Raw genomic sequence first — 12,521 nt, 5'->3', positions numbered from 1 at the left:
GGAACACTGGTAATACTTATTTGCCCAGTTAGCCTTCCCATTGATGATTACTCCAGGGTCAAGCATTCTCCCAGTTGCCTGATTCACAGCTGAGGCCACTGGCTGTCATCTGAGCCTTGCCTAGCAGCCTAGGGTGTTAAGACATGGGTCCCTGGGTCAGAGACATGTGGGACACCATGTTTTCTCTGATCTCTCTTAAATTTTGTTAAGTCCTACCAGAACATAAGGGGAAAAAAACATAGAAAATCCATCCTACCACCACCCCACCCCCAAAAGAAGAAACAGAAACTAATAACTCATCTAAAAACTGTGGACTCTTGGACAAACACAACACTGTCCAAAACTGACAGGAAGGATGAGGAGTCTTGGCTGTCCTGCTCATCCCCTGCCTGTTCCATCAACACAGTTGACTCAGGGCTGTGGCTTTCTGAGTCTTCAGCCCCACCCTCCACACTGCAGGTTGGTTGTCTCATTTCTTTGGCTTACTCTGCAGGGCTGTTCCCCTCATCTCTCTTGCGGGAAATCTGTCTACATATGTTGGCAGGGGCTGTGACCGTGTTAGCTTCTTGTGCTCAGTTCCCTTAAATATTGCCCAACACCAAAATTTGAGGGAGTTGCTAGCCAGTCCAACAAATATTTATAGAGAATCTGTTACGTGCAAACTGCTATGTTAGGGAGCTCAGATACAGGGTAAAATCTCTTGTAATCAAGGCAGGTGATGGTCTAAGGTTAAGGATAGAAATAAAATACTTTGAGTCTCAGCAAGATGGCTCAGAAGGTAAAGGCACTGATGCCAAGCCTGACAACCAGAGTTCAGTCCCTGAGACCTACATGATGGAAAGAGAACCAACTCCCTGCAAATTGTCCTCTGACCTCCATACACGTCATGGTGCCCACGTGCATACAAACACATACACACACACACACAATCAATAATTAGGCAGATAAGTGTAGTTTAAAAAGCTAGTATTAGAAATGAAATGCTTTGAAGGTAAAAAAAAAATCCAAGTTCCATAAATCATGTTAATTCTATAGATTGCAAGTCAATAGTCACAAAGTCAAGTTTAGTGGATTTGTCACAGGCCTTGAAGTCACAGAGATGCGACTGCTTTTGCTTCGTGAGTGCAGGAATGAAAGGCACGAGTCACCATGTCTGGACCTTTGTGTTTTGATCTTGGAAATTGAACCCAAAGCCTGAAGCATGCTAGGTAAATGTTCTGTACTCCGAGACCCTATTTTAAGAAAAAAAATTGGTTGGTATATTATTTATACTGGAGTTGTGGCATTATATTACTTTATTTTCCCCTTTATTTTAATTTTACATATGCGAATGATTTGCCTGCATGCCTGGAAGTGCACCATGTGTGCACAATGCCCTTGGAGACCAGAAGAGGTCAGATCCCCCTGGAACTGGAGTTACAGAGGGTTGTGAGACATCACGTACATCACTTTTTTAAAAAATAAGGGTTTCCAAAATGTCTGAAAGAGTAGATCAAATGCACTTCAGAACAATCAATAAACTTACTGAGAGGAAGATAAGTGGAAAGGGGAGGAGGGGGGAAAGCAAGTGGTGGGAAATCCAGGCTCCAGATGTCACTATGTATGGTGATCATCACTGTCATGGACAAGGTAGGACCTAGTCAGCCTGTGTCATCAGGATGTGCCTCCTGAAGAAATGCCCATGGGGGTGGATGCAGAGACTTAGGACGTTTTGATTTTGAGCTATGTTAATGATTAATTGAATTCCTCTTGTGTATAGCTTATCAGCTTGAGATAGCTTATCAACTCTGGGTGCCCCGGTGGACTTTGGCAGTTCCACAAACAGGTGACAGTACCACACTAGGTCCTGTGGTGGGGTGGCCCATCACTCCTTTTTCCCACTCGTGCTTTTGTTTGTTTGTTTATTTGTTTTGAGACAGGGTCTCTTTTAACCCAGGTTGGGCTTACACGCACTGTGAAGCTGAACTGGCCTCGAACCCTTGCTCCTCTTACTTCACCACCCAAGTGCTAGCATTGGAGACATGGGCCATCATGCCTAGCTCCCCACTATGCCCTCTGAGCAGCCTTTGACAACTGCTTAATGCAACAAGCTTTAGTAGGACTGACATCCTGTCTGGAATCCTAGGGGATGTGTGTTTATGAACTTCATCCTCTTCAGAGGTCTGTGTTTTTGGAATATCAGATACCTTATCTCTAGGTGGGCTTCTTATTCTTTGTATATACTCCTTCTAGATGGGGAACTGACCTTTCCTGACAGTTCACTGCACTTTGGAGTCTTAAGTAGATGACATAATGTCTGAAAAACACTGTAACTTTAACCAAGGCAAATATTCAGTGTTATTACAGAGTTGAAGGGGCTCTGGAGGAAATTCTGCAAGAGCTATCATTACCTCAGAATTACTCAGGAAGTAAATGAAAGGACCATCACAGGGTTTCCCCCTTACTCATTGGAGTACTGTAATTACAGAGTAAAGATAATTGAATTTTAGAAAAACAGAGTGGCCAGAAGAATCTGACTGGCCTCAGAACTTTTAAATCTTTTAAACTTAAGACCTTGCATGTGCTAGGCAAGACATTAGTTAATTTACAAAAAGGGTCCTAGGTAGCTCAGGCATGGCCTCAAACTCATTATGGGGCCCAAGGCAGACTTTAAACTTGTGATCCTTGTCTCCACTTCCCAAGTGGTGAATTACAAGTAAGCATTACCAGACCTGGTTTTGCTGGCCTCGAACTCATGGCTTCAAGCAGGCCTAAGCATACACCGAACCAACATGTACCCAGTCCCCCTTTTACCTGTTGAGAAAGGACCTCACTAAATTGTCTCAGCTAGCCTTGAACTTGAGATCCTTCTGCCTCTAGAGTAGCTGAGATTATAGGTCTGCACCATCAGGACTGGCTGTTATCTCCCCAACCCCCAACTCCTAACCCCACACTTTGGGGCTCAAGAGCAAGCTGCCATTGAGCTGAGTCCTTCCTGCCACCTCTTCTAGGAACCTTGAGTTCCTTTCCTATCACTTCATTCTTGAGAGAACTTTCCCCAACACTTGGACGTCATCTCTCTACTGAACAAATCTTAGAGATACTACATCCAGTTGGACACCTTCACTGTGCTAGAATAGAAACCCTGGTTCCAGTGCTATTTGAGGTCCTTCCAAGGGGTCCTCCCTGCCCCAGATGACTGCAGGTTAAACTATAGGAAATAATCCTAATAATATCCAGCTGAATAGGACAATAGGAGTTTAGTGGGTGGTTTATTTTTCTCAAGAATTTGCATATCCGAGGCTCGTTATCCAACACAATAGGCCCTTCTACAGCGGAAGAGACTCCCGCCCAAGACAAACAAAACCTAAGGCTAGACCTGGCTCCTTAGGAATATGATTACTGTGAGAAGGTGAAAGAAATCTGAAAAATGAATATAATCTTTTTTTTTTTTTTGGATCGTTACAAGGTATTTTGATTCTTTTGGCTGGCTAGGGCAGGCAAAAGAAACGCAGTCTATGAGACACTCCATCCTGCTTACAGAAAGAACATTTTAGAATTGGAGAAAACAGAAAAGCCTCTTAGATTCAGCAACAGTGTTAAAAACACAAATGCCTACCAAGAGAGGGTCACTGTCCCTCAGCAGTGACAAGGATGGAGGTCAGGCTATGAGAGTTTCCCACAAAGGGGCTTGGAAGGACAGATGGGAGGTTTCCAGAGAATAGCGGAGCCTGCTGGGCCTCCGTGAGTCAAGGATGGAATTCAAGAGGAAGGGTGGATGAAGCTGAGAGAGCTAGGATGCGAGCCCGGGATGCACAACGCTGGAGGACCAGGTTGGCCAGGGTAACTGGACGCTGCTAGCTGGCGGCCCCACGTGGCAGGCCCGGGGGAGCGGGGCGGGGCAGCAGGCGGGGGCGGGCCCAGCGGTGACGCGCGGGGTATATGGCCGGGCATGCGCACGCGGCGGGGGCCGGACGTAGAGAGGGGGCGCGTGGCTGTCGGCGAGGACGCACCCACTCAGTAGCTGTGTCGCCGGCTGCCTGGGGGCCTGGATAGTGAGGCTGCGTGGGCCAGACTGCCGGCTGGAGGACTTCAGGTGAGGACCGACTGGGCGCACGCAGGATGAGAACTCGCGCGCCTCCGGGTTAGGGAGACGCCGAGTGGGGGTTGGAGACACCGGCACGCCGAGGACCCAGAGTCTGTCGGGAGGCCGCACACTCCCTGAGCCCAGTCCTGGTAGCACCTGATCGCTGTGCCACGGTGGCGAGGGGAAGGAGGTCATAGAGCTGTCCCTTCAGCTGCAGGGCCCGGGATGTGTGAGCCAGAGAAGGACGCCAGGGAGGTCGGTAGCTGCGCGGAAAGGCTGAGATGAGCTTTCTAGAGCTCCGGGACACAGAGGAAGCGGAGTAGATGGGTAGATCAGATGCTCTGCGGTGGCGGCTGCTCGGACGGGGCTCTGGTGTCTGGATCTTGCATCCCAGGAACCAATGTGTCCTCATCCCTGCCCCACGGCAGGCCACCCTCCGGCTGAAAAGTGATGCCCGATTCTTCTGTATGGGTTGGGCAGGAGTGGAGAACTGCAAGGGTGACACCGCGCTGAATTCTCTCTTGACTAACGGCAGCAATGACTCTTGAACTCTCTTAGGTTGGAACTGACCAAATTAGGCGGTCTGGTTACCGGCTGCTCCCTCTTGGAGTTTTAAAGCTATAGCTAAAGTAGCTATCCAGATTCACCTTGAGATCCTGAGGTGGATTCTGACCAGGAAAATTGCCTCTTTGGGATTGTGGGTTCAGCTTTAAGAATCTTCTATCTCCCCGGGCTTAGATTCTAAACTGATCGGCCAGTCCAAGTAGTTAGTGGCTTGTGTGTTCAAGAGGACTCTGAGCTTGGTTTGGCGAGGGGCAGAGTGCTTTCCTGTGGCCTAAATGGAAGAGTAGGGGCAGGAGCATCTTTGGCAGACCCCTCTTCTTGAAGTAATCTGGATCTGGAATTGGAGCATTAGCCCTGTTTACCCAGCTAGCCCCTGGTCATTGGGATAGACATATTTGCTGGGGGGTGTTGATAGAAACCGGCCCCAGAGTGACTATCTGGTCACTGTTCTGGTTCAGGTTAGTACTGAGGCCAGCCTGAATTGTTTGTCCAAAATATGTACAATTCCATAATCCTTACCTATTGAAACAAATCTTAAACACTGAGGGGTTCCAACATGCCCCCTTGGCCAAACAGCCAGAGGTATATCCAGAATCACAACTTTCAACAACTAGAATACTAGAATGAAAAGCTATATAGTTCCCTTTCTATTGGTGACTCAGTTGAGCTCTTTGCTAGTGGTTCAAAGTCAGGAGGCCATATATGGGTCCTCTTTGTGTGACTGTTTTATCAGTGTAACTAGACACTGAACTGACCCAGGATATGTGTTCTTCCAGAAGGACCATGGCGGAACACTTCTTGCTGCTACACCTGGCATTTTGTTGCTCACCTGGACAGTGCAGAGGCAGATATAGGGATTAAAGAACCCAGAAACTTGCTAAGCAACCGACTGACTTGAGAAGTAACAGAGCCTATGTAACTGGCCTTTCATGTAGACAAGAGGAGAGGAGGAGAATTAGAGGCCCCTGGAGATCTCGAGTTCTGTTCCAAACCCAGGGTTGATGCAGAAGGCCCAGGTCTCTTGTACAGTGCTTGGTTTGTGCCCCTCAATGGCCACTGTGCTGGGTGCAGGCAGAAGGCTTGGTCTGCCTTTCAGGCAGACAGTGGCAAGTGGGGAATTAAGTAACAACACAAGAGTCTCCTTGCTGTTTGGAGTTGTTCAGAGAAGGGAGCTCTGTTTGAGGTAAGGTACATCGGCAGAGAACTCAGGGTTGGAGCTAGATGTCCAAATCCCAGCCCTATCACTCTCCAATAGCGAGTCTGTTCTCAGTGACTGTTGGAACGTTGTGGTCATGTCTGGAATGTGGCTGACGCCTCAGTAGTGCCACCATTTTTGTGGGTTAGACTGAGAGGTTTAGAGTACCGGCTGCTCAAGTAGGTTGGGTTGTAAGGACGGTCAGAACCCAGACATAAGGTAGATTGTCTCCTCCTTAGCAGGGTATAAAGTGTCCCTTGTCCTCCTGCAAGAATGCCTTTCTGTGACCGACCAGCGAATAGCTCACAGACCCACTGGGCAATCTTAGAGAAGATGGGTGTTTTTCTGCTTGAGTCTGGTTCTTCTGAGACTGTTCCTCCTCAAGGCCTAGTGATGGCCAGGAAGGACCCCATCTCTCCATCCCCCAGCCCCACCTGTCTGTGTAGGATACTTGTCACTCACAGGATGGGTCCTGGTTTCAAAGACTTCCTACTTCCTTCCTCTTTTCTTCCCTGCACCCCACATGTGTTCTTCCCCACACCCCACAACCCTACCAGTTGTATTCTCTTTGTTCCAGTTTAATACCCAAAGAAAGTAACACCTGCCATTTTGCAGAACTACAGGCTGCCTTGTTGTCTGGAGTGACTTTTAAAAATAAAAGATCCTGGATCCAGAGAGGTTAATTGGTGTCCTCAAGTCACATTGCTTGCTAATGACAGATTTGTTGGGGAATACCCGAGAAGTCTCCCCTACCCCACTTTTGGTGAATTTACTGATAGTCCTGTATTTTTCTTGGCACACTGGGAAGAGGATCAGTTGTTGCTCAGCACTGCTGGGGTAGTTTGTCCCTTTCATTTTCTTGCAGCCTCTGGAGGAAAGAGAGGGTTCAAAATGAACAAGGAAGGAGGAAAGGGTCATGCTATCTCCCCCCCCCCTTAAAGTTTAGGGCCTTCTCTGACTTCCAGGCTGGCGGCTGTCAGAATGCCAGGAGATAAGAAGTCCAGAGTCTGCTAACTCAGGACTGTTGCCAGCCAGGGCCTCATGCTTGTCCATCACAAGGACTCCAAACCCCAACTGCCATGGAGCCTCCAGAGTGGGCCCTTAGTTCATCCAGACCAGCTAGGGAAGCAGAGCCCCCTACTGGACCTTCCAATTCTATATCAGACCAGAAGGCCTGGCAGGTATGGAATTCACCTGTCAGGGAAGCCCCCATGCCTAACCGTGGCAACCAGAGCTCTTCAGACCCTCTTAATTTTCTGCCAGAGCAGATCCAGGAAAGCCTACAGTTTGGTGGAATAAAGTAATGCTCCTAAATTTATTATGGTTGACCACTAGGACATCCAATTTTCATATAAGAAGATCCATTAAAAGTTGTCAATTAAGGGGTGAGGGGTTTTAGTCAGTATAGCTCAGTGTGGAGTGCTTTTGTTATCTACTTAGTTCATAAGAAGATGAGGGAGGAGGGAGTGTTGCTCAGTGGTAGGACACTTGCCTAGCCTGTACAAGGTCCTGGGTTTCATCCCTTGCTACTGCAGGGTTTGTTTGTTTGTTGTGTTTTTAAATTACATGATTCCTTTGTATGCATGTGTATGTCTGCGGCCACATGTGCTTTGTACACAAGTGAAGGCCACAGGACAACCTACTCAGTCATCTCACTGGTTCAATAGAGAGAGAGTTTTAGGACTTTATTTTCTCCTAAAGGCTTGAATGTGTTACTTTCAAAAGGGGAGTAATTGGGGTGCTGTGGGATGGCTTAGTGGATAAATGTGCTGTCGGGCTCAACGTCGGAATTGGAGCCCCAGGACCCACATAGTGGAAGGAGAGGGCCAACTCCCCAAAATTGTCCTTTGACTTGCCCTTGTGTGAGTACAAGCTCACAAATAAATGTAAAAAGAGAATTTTAAAAACCCCTCTGTGTGTTTGTAACTGTTTAGCTTTACCTTCTCCCATTACGCTAGGCTAACGCTTTTGCCTCTGACGACATCATGACCACTCTGGGTTTAGTCCTCTGACTAGACTTGGGAAATGTCTATGAAAATCCCAGCTCTTTATCATCCGTGCTCCCTTGTTTGTGGTGCTGGCGTCAGAGCCTAGGGGCTCGTGTACTCTGGGCCGTGTTCTGGTGTTCTGCCCGTGAGTTGCATTTCCAGCCCTCTTTATTTTCTTCGTGAAATCGTTTTCACTGGGCTCTATGTGTAGTCATGTGGCTCAAAGATCAGAACAGTCAAAAATGAAAGCATTCCTTGTACCATTCTCCTGCAGTCCCGTTTTAAAGTAAATGTTCTTGGGCGGTGTTTCAGACCTAGCCTCCAAGGTCCTAGTGACTGTGGTAGTACCTTGCTATTCAGGCACCTGTGTTAGCGGATGTTACTCTGTTACAGCTGTGTAGTATTCTATAGTTAAAGTGCTGTTACTCTGTTGCGGCTGTGAAGTATTCCGTAGTAAAAGTGCTGTCTGTCATCTTTAACATCTGTGTTAACCCTGGGCATTCATCATTTTCCCATTACACATGGGGATGCAATGAATAACTTTGCACACGAGCGGCACTCCCAAAGCATGTAGAATAAGTTTTGTGAAGTGGAATTCCTACACAAATGGTTAAATACCGCCTTTGGAAAAGATTAGATGTAGCCATCTAGTTAGCGTTCATTCAAACAAACAAACAAACAAATAACATTTACAAACTGTATTTAGAATCTTATTCCTTTTAGGTGACCCCTAAATTGAATTAGCAATTTTCTGGTTTTACTTTTGTTACCTGTATAGGTAATTCATTTTCATGCTTTAAAATTTTTAATGTTATGTGTATGAACGGGGTTTTTCCTGCATGGATGTCTGTGCACCACCTTCATGCAGTGCTCACAGAGACCAGAAGAGGGTGTAGGGTTCCCCTAGAACTGGATTTACAGATGGTTGGGTGCCACACGTGTAGGCTTGTTGGCTATCATATCATCTCTGGTTAGGCTTCACTTTATTTACTTATTTTGAAGGTTTGTTTGTTTGTTTTTAATTTATGAGTGTACTTGTGTAAGAGTAGGTGGAGGCCAGAGGAGGGCATCAGCTTCTCTGAAGCTTGAGTTACAGGTCTTTTCTTTTCTCTTCTTTTCCTTCTGAGGCATGGCCTCAACTCATGCCTAGAATTTATATGTCGCCTGGACTGACTTTGAACTTACAGTGATCCTCCTAAGTGCTGGGATTACAGGTGAGCCACCACACCCAGCTGTTATTTTAAATTTACGATACTTACTTTAGCTGTACTTAGGAGTTGTAGAAATAGATTTCCTTACTCTGGGGTCCATTTACCAAGAGCACGAACTCAGATATTGGCACAGCATCATAAGCTGTAAGCCTTTTTGATATGTCACAGATGTCACAGTCCCTGCACTAATACTGTTTCTCTGAGTCCAGGGTCTGATGTGCTGCCCACCTCATACTGAGTTTCTTCTTAGTGTCTCGTCCCGTCTCTGACAGAGGTTCCCTGGTCTTTTCTAGGGTGTGGTCTTGCATTTTGAGCAAGAATGTTGTCTAAGAATGGTGATTTGCCTTTTAGAGAATCATAATTAGCATTCAATGTGTGTGTGTATGTGTTTGTATGTGTGTACACACCACAGCTTGTAGAGGTCAGAGGACAACTTCAGGGCTGTCCTGTCTTTCCACCTGTGCTTTTTTGTTTGTTTGTTTGTTTGTTTGTTTGTTTGTTTGTTTCTACCTCTACCCTTGCTGCATACTCCAGGCATGCTGTCCTGCAAGCTTCTGGGAGATTCCCCTGTCTGCGCCTCCCATCCTATTGCAGGAGTGCTAGGATTACAGATGAATGTCTTCACACATGGTATCCAAATCTCTTGATGGGGGCTCTGGAATTGAACTCAGAGTGTTGGCTTGCTGGTTTTTTGTTTTTTGTTTTTTCTTGCTGAGTGATTTTTGTTTGCCCTCCATTGAGTTACCATGACTCAGGGTCCCTGGGGAGGGACCATCATGTATTTAGGCTTCTCTTTACCACCTAGGGAGGACAGAGGAGAGGTGGGGCCAGGCTAGATCTTCCCAGAAAAAGTGCCTTCTGCTCTGTGTTCATTCCAGGCTGAGGCCCAGGACACTTCCGTGTAGAGCCATCAGCCCTTGTTCTGGGATTTAGACCATCAGGAAGCTGGAAGAAGTCCCTACCTACGGTGTTTGCCGATTCCTTAAATTGGTGCGTGGCACAGCTCCTCACGAGTTACTTCCTTCCGCTTTGTTACTGCAGCCAGTGCTTTGAGACTGTACAGTCCTGTTTCTCTGGGTACTGTGACCCGCCAACTGTAGCATCCATCTGTGGCTCTTGTTTGCACAGTAGTTACTATGTGTTTGCCTAATGATTCTGTTTCCGTCCTACTGCATTTATTAATTGGGATTCTGCAAAAAAAAAGAAGAACTGATCCTTCTCTTGTGTTAACTTTGATTCTGTGGGGTAGCATCTCATGGTCATTACTCGTGACTCACCCCTCCCATTCCCTTCTGCCTTTCGTGGTATGGTCCACTGAACAAGGGCTCCCATGTGTGAGGCAAATGCTCTCCCAATGAGCTGCACCTATCTTTGCCCCTTTGAAGAGTTTCCTTGTCATCCTTTGTGCTCTTTGGATAAGCCCCTGTCTTCTCCTCCCCCAGCAGTTACTTTTTTAATGTCACAAGATAATCCTTTATCTTACCACTTCCCTCCTCAACCCCTTCTAGAACTAGCCTGGTGGAGAGACAAAGGTCTGTTTGCTAGATGTGCTATTACCCTTTTAGTAGACAAAGCAGGGAATGAATAATGATACTAACCCATGTATGTACTTGTAACCTCTGTGTATGTGGTATGATTTAGAAAAACCATGAGCAGAGTCTTAATGTGGCCAAGACTGGCCTTAACTTGCTATGTAATTGAGGATGGCCTTGAATTTCTAATCCTGCTGGAATTACAGATGTGTAGTTTACTCAGCCCTGGGCTTTTTGTTTTGTTTTTCAAGACAAGAGTTTCTCTGTGTATAGCCTTGGCTCTCCTGGAACTCAGGGTATAGACTAGGCTGGCCTCGAACTCACAGAGCTCTCACAGAGCCTTTGCTTCCCCAGTGGTGGGACTAAAGGTGTTTGCCACCATGCTCAGCCTCTCAGCTCCGGATTTTAACCCAGGACTTCATACATGCGAGGCCAGTACACTGCAAACTGAGTTACCTCCCAGCCCCTCAGTTTATATCTTAATCCACGTCTATATTAATACTGAAAAGACTGGAATTGGCACAGAACACACCATAACTAAGTTCTCAGCACAAGGGAGATTTGCCCCCAGAGGGACAAAGGGCAGGAATAAGGAGCAAAGGACAGGGAGAAGGGAAAAGCAACAAGGGAGAGGAAGTGATATTGTCCCTGAGGGACAAAGGACTGCCTCTGCATAGGAGACAGTCGTGGGCCCATAGGCAAGTGGCAGTTTATATAGGTAAAGGGGGAAACCCTGTGTTAGGATGAGATGGTTCATTTTAATTGGGCATGTTAATTAGGGTAACCCAAGGGGGGCTTTTGATTGCTGGGCTTCAGTACTTTGAGAGCTGAACCTTGGTAGTCAGCCTCAGTAGAAGGAAGAGGGCAAATAAGGGACTAGACTGTGGTGACTAGCTTTAGGAATGTAGTCTAACAGTTTGGGGAGAGGGGTAAAGGGCAAAACCCACCGGTGCCATGTTTGCCATGCCCCGGCCTGCTAGAGCCCTTCAAATACCTCTTATTTCAACCTAACACCACAAAGTCATTTTATTTTTAAGACTTTCCCCTGTTATTTATAGCTTCCTTCTTCCACAGCGAAAACCTCTGAACGCTCCTCATTGCTGGGTTGTAGGCTCTTTGCGGGTTGTGCTTCTATTGGTCTGACACCAACCTAAATACACACTTGTGTGTAGACTGTAGGTGTGACTGTAGGCTGAGCTCCTTTTAAAACAAAACAAAACAAAAAAAAAATATATATATATATATATATATATATATATATATTTATATTTATATTTTAAGACAGGGTTTCCTCTGTGTGGCCCTTAGCTATCCTAGAACTTTCCCTGTAGACCAGGTTTTGGCCTCAAATACACAGAGATCCTCCCACCTCTGCCTCTCCAGTGATGGGATTAAAGGCACATACCACTACCACCCAGCCTTCACTGAACAACTTGGTGATAGAATCCAGAGGTAGAGGCTAACACGGACATTTGTACCTACAGTGTCACCAGGATATAGAATGGCCGCTGACATCATCCCTTTTAATGTATGCGCTCACACACACATCTGTGCAGAGCTCAGAGCACAACTGGCTAGAACCAGTTCCTGCCTTCTCTTGTGGGTTCTGAGGATGCAACTCAGGTGGCCAGGCTTGAGGCCAGTGCTCTTACCTGCTGAGCTATCTCCCTGTCTCCATCTCTCTTCTGAGATGGGATCTCTGTTTAACCCAGGCTGGTCTCAGTCTTGTCCATCTTCTTGCCTCGGTGTCCCCAGTGCTGGCTTCGTAGGCCTGTGACACAGCCTGGCTTTGTATATGTCCCTAGCAATAGTCTTGTTAACTTCATAGCCTCAGTATTATTGCAACTCATAGAACTTACTGTACCCTGATGTTAAAAGGCCAGGGGGCTGCCTGGGTGAAAGCTAATCAACAACATAGTCAGAAACTACTATTCTGTGTGTCCCCTCTGCTCTAGTAGTCATGTG

General features: G+C 46.7%; 1 protein-coding gene across 3 annotated transcripts in view; it reads left to right on the top strand.

The window, feature by feature from the left end:
• The first annotated feature begins 3,979 nt into the window (after positions 1 to 3,979).
• Positions 3,980 to 12,521, top strand: part of Slc39a14 (solute carrier family 39 member 14) — a 44,719-nt gene continuing 36,177 nt past the window's right edge. Inside the window, exon 1 of one of the 3 annotated variants that reach the window (XM_028758816.1) lies at positions 3,980 to 4,075. The gene's annotated coding sequence lies outside the window, so the exon portion shown is untranslated. Of the gene's footprint in view, positions 4,076 to 4,296; positions 4,322 to 12,521 lie in introns of those variants that run through there. The other 2 variants (XM_028758820.1, XM_028758815.1) reach the window with 2 other exon arrangements.

The sequence above is a fragment of the Grammomys surdaster genome, unplaced genomic scaffold (genome assembly GCF_004785775.1).
Source record: "Grammomys surdaster isolate TR1022 unplaced genomic scaffold, NIH_TR_1.0 126219, whole genome shotgun sequence".
Taxonomy (NCBI): Eukaryota; Metazoa; Chordata; class Mammalia; order Rodentia; family Muridae; genus Grammomys; species Grammomys surdaster.
This window is presented reverse-complemented; position numbering and strand designations above follow the sequence as displayed.